Source organism: Poecilia latipinna, unplaced genomic scaffold (genome assembly GCF_001443285.1).
Source record: "Poecilia latipinna isolate Pla-1442-1.1 unplaced genomic scaffold, P_latipinna-1.0 Scaffold34, whole genome shotgun sequence".
In the NCBI taxonomy this organism is placed as follows: domain Eukaryota; kingdom Metazoa; phylum Chordata; class Actinopteri; order Cyprinodontiformes; family Poeciliidae; genus Poecilia; species Poecilia latipinna.
In genome coordinates, this window is record NW_015112650.1 from 185,947 (window position 1) to 194,029 (window position 8,083).

The 8,083-nt window shown below is 39.4% G+C and overlaps 1 long non-coding RNA gene across 1 annotated transcript in view; it reads right to left on the reverse strand.

Annotated features, from left to right (window-relative positions):
• Positions 1-1,478: 1,478 nt before the first annotated feature.
• The window catches only part of LOC106953600 (uncharacterized), a 21,684-nt gene continuing 15,079 nt past the window's right edge, over positions 1,479-8,083 (reverse strand). The window contains exon 3 of the long non-coding RNA XR_001426226.1: positions 1,479-1,647. This is a non-coding gene — a long non-coding RNA (uncharacterized LOC106953600). The remainder of the gene's footprint in view (positions 1,648-8,083) is intronic.

The window sequence follows — 8,083 nt, forward strand, 5'->3', positions numbered from 1 at the left end:
ACCAAAGGGAGTCCAGTCGTTAGTCTCCCACCTGAGCTGTGTATCTCCGCAGCTTCTCCAGAGTTACAAGAGGCCTTTTGGATGTGCCTCTGAATTATTCTTTTTCTCTTTCTGTTGTTGGACAGTAGTTTGGTTTATAACCTAATGCCAGCATAAGTTTATCTAGAACAGAGAATAATGTCTGCATGGACTATTTACTAGTCTGGTGATTTGTGCAGGACTTCTTGTTGATCTTTGGTGGTACACTCTAATATAAATACAATGCATTACAGTGTCATACAGGCAAACGCATAACCCTCTTCCATAAAAAAAAGTAATAATAAATAAATAAAAAGCATTTTTTTTTATCTAAACCCCATATCAGGCTACAAATTTAAAAAGAACAAAAAGCCATGTAGCACAAAAGTTCACCACAACAAACAGTAAGAATCACATCATCAGTGATCATCAGTCACATCTGATTGTCTAACAGCCATAATTTTAAGTCATTAGAAAATTATTAAAAAGACTGGTACATTCTTATGGTATTTTACTCCAGTCATGAGAATCTTTCACTGAAAAAGGATTTCTGAACAAACGTACTGTGTGTATACAGTACAGTAAGGTTCAGCTCTGGCGGTCCTTACAGACAACAGTGTGACAAAGAGTATAATTTTCCACCCACCTCACTACCGCACATTACTTTGTACCCCAATAACGTCCAGTGCGTCGCCGTAAATCGGCAATATGCGAAAAAAAAAAAAGTCAAACGGGTACGAATACTTTTGCGAGGCACCACACGTTATTATTTTTCCCGTAAGTCACCCTTCAAAGAAAGATGCCATTGTCCGCAAAAGCATTATCTCTCCCCGACTATCGAGTGTCGGAGACCTCCAAGAGGCTCCCGGACCTATTTAAAATGTCCGATTACTGTTGTGGGGTAAAACAGCCAAACAAGCGGTGTGCGGGGCCGTGTAATGGATCCGTCCAAACATTCCTTTGTGTATGTGAGGCCCCTGCAAGGTTCAATGTGCAGCTGACACAACAAAGAGAACCTGTGTTTGACGGGCGGGCTGATGCCAGGCCGGCTCCGAGGACGCCAGGGAAGGCCGGGACACTCTGAACCCATCTTAGGTTGGACTGGCAAAGACGCTTGACAGAGATAGAAATGTTATCAATGCGCAACCAACATCTTGCTGATTGACTGTGTTTCACTTTGGAGGAAGAACGGCTGACATGAAAATGAAAAATCGTCTTCTTTTCATAGCACTGACCCTGTGGAGACGAAGTTCTTTGGGGAATAATGGAGATGGAGGCTTTAAAGGTAAGGGGAAAAAAAAAGAAAAACAACTTTATTTAACTTCATTTTTTTTATTATTATGTATTTAAAGTGAGCGACATGTGTCTCAACATGTGTTGAAATGTCACTCAGAGTGGAAGAAGCCACTGCACCAAAAGTCACGTTGCAGTTTCTAAATGTCGTTGTGAACCTTGTCCTACCAGAGGTTGCTTCCTGTTAAAGGGGAGTTTTCCTTTCCGCTGTCACTGCATGCATGCTCAGTTTGAAGGATTGCTGCAGAGTCAACACCACAACGCCAGCGATCGTCTCCTGTCGCTACGGTCACATCCAGGAGGAGTGAACCTCTCTATTCAGTGGCTCCATGCAGTCTGCTGGGTTTCCTTAGATGGAAAACTTTTTTAAAAAACAAATTTGATGCATTGGATGTAGGTGTAATAAGATTACTAGATTCAATTTTTTTTTTGCAAAGTGCTTTGAGATGGTATGTTGTGACTTGGCTCTATGTAGGCAAACTGAATTGAATATCAGCCAGGGGATTGGTTAATCGTAAAGATGATTGTGTGTGTTGGTAACTCTGAGAGAGGGAAAGCAGTTGCTGCAAAGAAAGGTAAAGACCAATTATTAGGGAACTGATTTCTGTCATCCATGGCGATGGTGGCACTATGCTGTGGGACCGTGTGTAAAAATGGTTCCTCAAAGAAAGTGGACGCAAAAATTGAGAACTACCTCCAATCGTTGACATGTTGATTACCGATCATCGTGGCTTTTTTCGACAGTTTGGATCTGATGACCGACGCTTGGAAACAATGTGGTGCTCTGAACCTCATCCCACTTGAAAATGTGCAGGTTCACCTGGAAGCCAGGTCGGTGCATGATGCCTGTCAACCAAAATAAACCAAGTCCATCAAGAACAGGGACAAAATTACACCGTCTGTCCAATTTTGACCTCGTATGCTTGAGAAAAAATGTAAGAGTATAAATTCAAACTTGTGCACCAAAATTCTCACTTTTTTTTTTATCACAACTCCAAGTGCACATTGTAATAACCATTTAACAATTTAAAAATAACTAATTATTTATTCATTCAACAGACAATAAAAAGTAAAAACAGAAATTAATAAGACAAATAGTTATGTCAACTGACATGCAGTTTTACACAATTTGTTTGAAAAGGAACAGGTAGCAGATAAAAGATCTCTCGATTTCCTGCACCTCTAACTTATTTACACATTTACAGTAAACTCCAAAAAGACATTTCGACTGAAATTATTTATGCACCGAGGAGAAGTGCACTGCAAAGGTTAAGCAGGCAGTGATTACCCACACCATTTGAAAAAGAAGGAAAAAAAAATTGCTTTAAGCCGATGCGCTCATCCTGAATGATTTACATGTGTGGGTTAATCAGCAAAATAATGAAACTCTGGAATAAATAAAGGCAAGCCTGCTCTGTTTTAGGCCGATCGAACTTCAATGCCATTTCAGAATGCAAGTAATTTATGATGTAATCCAAGACAATAATAAAAGAATGTGGGATTAAAGTGTCTTTTTTTTCATGTTGTAACAAAAGTCTGGAGCTGATTGTTTTTCCACATTTTCACTAACCACTTTTCAACAGAGCCAGAGCGCAGTCTCGAAATGTACCAGCTTCTTGTTCTCGGCTGCCTGTTTGTCTTCGTGATCGTGCCGCTGCTTGGGGAGTGAAACGCCGCGTTATCTCCGTGACCCTGATTGGTGAGTCGAAACCTTTTGTCGGGGCAGCGAAAGTCAAACGGACTCCGGCGCATCTTTGAAATTCTAAGTTATTTCTCAACGAACTTGGCCCATTCATTTCTCCCACGAGTGCAACCCGAGGCCAAGCCTTGCCCCGGGTTTGCGCGAGCCTTCACAAAGAGCAAACCTCGGGCCGTGCTCGAACGGCGAGGGGACGCTGTTTGAGTTGGGCGCAGTGCAAACACAGACAGCGCACGGCTCATTGTGTGAGACGGCCGAGAGGAGAACCAACGGCCTCCTCACACTGCAAACACTCCCAGCTGTTTGGCGGTACGAGGCGTGTGCATTTACACGCATGTGTGTGTGTGCCTGTGTGTGTGCGCGCGCTCTTTGTCCGTGCACTTGTGCTCGTCCGTAGCCGTGGTCAGATACAAATATAGCGCCACACCTTGAGTCAATGCCACTCTGTTTAGCTTTCGCAGATATGTAAACTCCAGTGCCAAAGCATGCATTTGATGTACCCGTCAAGTTTACCCAAAAGGAGAGGAAAGTTAATACCTAATGCCTTTCAGCAAGGCTTTCCTCAACATTAACCCGCTCTATCCCCAAGCAAGGCAAAACGCAATCATAATCTTTTCTGATACCAAAGACCAAAACATATTTAAATCCAAGATGACAGATTGATTTTTGTAGATGGTATGGTGGGGTCCACTTCAGATCTAATCTTGCCTTTTTCCTTTATAAAAATACTTGATGTAGTATATAAAGGGAAAAACCTTAACCAACTAAGTTCAGTCAGGATCGAAAAACCTATTGAATCTTGCTTAAGGTTAGATATAACATAACATTACCTTAGTATTTGGTAAAAACCCTTTATTAATACCTTTAGTAATCACCTTCTAAACTGTGTGACTTGGGATATGCCCTTTTGGAGTCTGGTCAGAAGCTTCTCACAATAGTTTGTTGAAATTTTGACCCATTAATCCTGGCAGAACTCATACAATTGGGTCAAGTGTTCAGGCCACCAAATACTCTGAAAATGAGCACTTCAAAATGTTTACTTCGCCGTTTTCAAGGTACTTTATAGCTAAGCTTTTGGTATGCTTTGGAAGACCCGTAACTTTCCAGCTGATTGTTGTGAGATGTGGTTCCACAATTCTTTTTCTCTGGTATCTTGGTTGATTTGCTGTTATTTTTTAACGATGTCTCTGGAGGAGTTTGTTCGATACATCCACAGGTGTCCCTGTGAATTCGAACTACCCAGTGAGAGGCTTACAGAGCCATGACGTCATTGTCTGGGCTTTTCGAAATGATTTAAAAGTCTCTTTCATGGTTTTTATTCTTTTTTTTCTTTTTGCTAAAACCTGTAAATCTAAGCAGCCTCATATCTACTTGTTTTCATTCATAAATCACAAATGGAAACAGCGGTAACCCACACAGCTGCGAGCCTTCAGAAATAAATTTGAGTATGTGAAATGATTGGAGTTATGGTGTGGTAAGTGACTACAAAATCTGTGTCGGACGTCTCCCCATTTCATTCTTACATAATGATAATAGAATGAGGATACTTAATACAGTAATGGTGGATGAACTCTGTAGTTGTCATATTAAATGCCATAAATTGAGGTTTTTATCACTCGTTCTTACCCTTCTTGTTGGCAATGCATTCTGTCTTGCTTTTAAATGCTGTCTCCTTGTGATCTGTTGCATCCGTTAACATATTCATCAAACCAACACCTTTTCTAATCTTTTTTTATGTAAGAGACTTCTGCAGTAAAATAGAAAAACATTACATTTTTACCCTTTATTGGAATCCTGATTGCTTGGACACACCAGGTGACAACATGTTCACTCATATGAATTCAAAACAACTTCTGGGTTGTGATTCTGGCAACATGCAAGTTAACAAAGGTCAAAGAAAAGAAGAGGTGTGCTCTGTTGTACCCTCAAACCTAAAAGATGGTCACACTTCCTGTCTGCAGCAGGCTCCCACACTGCAACAACCAAAACAACAACCACTCAGTTTTAATACACAAGTTAGGCTGGTTAATAAATTAGCCTTCCCTTTACATTTAAAATTCTAGTGAAGAACGATAAAAAGTGACTTTGAATAAAATGTGAATCATGTGGATAGAAACCAATAAAAGTATAACCCAGAGGAGACTCATTAGTTGATCTCATCTCTGAATAAATGAAAAGGAAGCTGGTTATTGTTATAAAACCATCTGGCTCCCTCTGTAATGGTGTTCTTCCATGTCTTCTTATGTGCCAATTATCCTTAATGTTATTAAGAGTAGCTTGACTTTTAGTGTGGTGCCGAACTGTTTTTAACATGCTGCTATGAAACCCCCTGTTGAAGGAATCTTTCCTCATTTCTTCCACAGTACTGAATCCGCAGTTTTAATTGTTTTTAATGAGATGTTTTTAGCAACGAACTATGATAACTGTGCTTTACTTACGCTTGCAGATTTAATAGCTGTTTTTGACAATGTGAACCATAGCAACTACATATTCATCCTTTGGGGTGCCGCAAGGCTCCTTTCTTGGTTCTCTTGTGTTTTATCTTGATTTGATCCCACTTGGTGCTCAGAGTTTCCCCCTGAAAACCTGCTAAGCCTGGCAGTAGGGGAACTAGGGCAGTTATCCAGCAGCCCACCGTGTTTTTATGCCCAAAAATGTTAAAAGTTACAAAAATTTTTATGTGCACAAACAGGCATCATAATTTTGAAACAATAGCACGTGAGTCCAAAGAGCAGGTGCAGGGAAAAGCTCCCCAATTTCATGAGTTAACTATAAGCCTAGCTTAATCAGTCTTTACTGTCACTGTTACTGGTGTTTTGAAAAAAAAAAAAAAAAAAAAACTATTTAAGCTAAGCAAATGATCGTCAGCCTGGTGGGAAGGCAAGTAAAGCCTGGTGGTCCGCCAAGCTTATAGTCCACTGGGGAAAACCCTGGTGCTATTTTCTAGCATTGTACACCATTTCACATATATACGGATGATTGTCAAATCTATTTTCCTTTTAAACACAGTGGTTCTGTTCAGCTTCCCCTTGACTGTGTTAGTGTTATCAAGGAACGGATGACACTGAATTTTCTTAATTTTACCAAAAAGAGGTTTGAGGTCATGTGTTTTAAATCCAGTGGCTCCATCTGTGTCCCTTCCTTCAACTTTCCTTCTTTGGCCCTGCATGAAAAATCCAGCAACACAAATTTATGAATAAGCTCCTCCTGTCTAGACACCAGGTTGAGACTCTGATTCATGCATTTATCACCTCACAGCTGGATTATAATCACTCTTTTGACTGAAGTATCCATGTATCACTGTTTCAAAAATTAGACAAAAACATATTTTTGTTGTACTGCACTTTGGTCAACAGCTATTTTGTATTTTTGCGTGTTTAAGAAATAAAGTGGTTGATGTATTACATTATAGTACGTGATGGTACGTTACTGTACAGTACGGTGCGTTACGTTACGCCATGTTATGTACGGTATGTTACGCTGTGCTACGTTACAGTACGGTATGCCACCAAAGTCATTAGGGTACACTTTCTTTCCTTGTTTTAACATACAAAATAAAGGTTTAAATTACAAAATGTCTTTTCCATGCAGATTAATTTAACCCACGTATTATTTGTCCAACTATTTTGGCTTTCATGCTTGTCTAATTGTAAGTTTGCGTTGGCAAGGCTTCCTTTTTTTCTTTTTTTTTTTTGAAACTTTGAACTAGAACTTTATCACTTTTAGTAACTCATCATCAGCCAGTTGTAGCATTCTTCCAATGCTCACAAATCATTTCATTCTTTCTTTTTATAATGCTGCCTGATAAACAACTTGAAAGTGTTGGTGACTTTTTCTGTGCTTTCGTAGTTGAGTCTCATTGACAGTTTTTATGAGTCAACTCTGTCAAGAGGCAAACTCATTTTAATTAGTCATATCTTGTCAAACCTTTACCAAAAAAAAAAAAAAATTGGGAATATGAACTAAAAATCAGCCTATAGTTTAATATGGTGAAGACTACAAAGTAATGTACCACTGAAAAGCTGTCCATGCCTTCTGTTTATCGACAAAATCCACAAAATAGCCCCACTAATGATCTTATTTTTGTTGTTTTTCCACATTAAAAGGAGATTAATGTTAAATCCAACTTTCAAAAACAACAGTCACTGGTGTATTTCAGATTGTAGATGTGTTGGAACCAAAAACGACAAACACATTTTCTTCCTGGCATTGCTTTGTGCCTCCTTATAATTTTCAAATAAATCAGAAGTGTTTGTGCAGACAAAATAAAGTCACACAAACAAACTATAACTTATGTTGTTTTCGGCCTCACAGAGGTTCCCTACAGTGGAATCAGGATATTTCCCTGCTGAACTGTCACATACAAATACAACATTTATCAAATGGTTATTACTTCACTTTCTGCGAAACTGTACATGTCCCTTGAAAGCGTTTATAGGCCAGCTCTCCACACATGGCACTGTAGAAACCTAATCTCGCTCATTCCAAGGCCTCCTTAACTTGAAACTGTACTCTTTTCTTTTCTTCAACTTGTTTTACTGAGTGGGCTCTTGAATAGAGGCTACAGCTCTGGCACAGTGTCCCATACTGTCAGATTTAGGTAAATTTATCCAGCCTCCCTGTTCTGCCTCAGAGCTTTGGCCCGATCAAGAAAACACTCACGACAGTTTGGCTCATAGGCTTGGTAAAAAGGGGACTTTATGTAAACAAAAAATATTGCAAATTACTATTTGAAGGATTTAACTTCGGGAAGAAAACACTAATCCCTCTCTGAGCTCAAGTTCAGGCTTTGAACAAGCTCTGTTTGTTGTGTTGGGCGCTGTGGATAACCTATTTTAAAACCTGACTTTTGTTGTGAAGCAAAACCAGATAGCTGCTAACTGATGACAGTGCAGCTGCTAACGATGTGTTTCGTTTTGTACTTTAAAACTTAATGTTGCTTAGTACTATGTGTGTAAAAGATTTTTTGAGAAGTAAATTGGCAAAACTGCACAAGAAAACAAACAAACCTCCTGCCAAAAAATGATTTAGGCAAAAAAAAAAAAAAAAAAAAAGGCAAAAAAAAACCTTGGG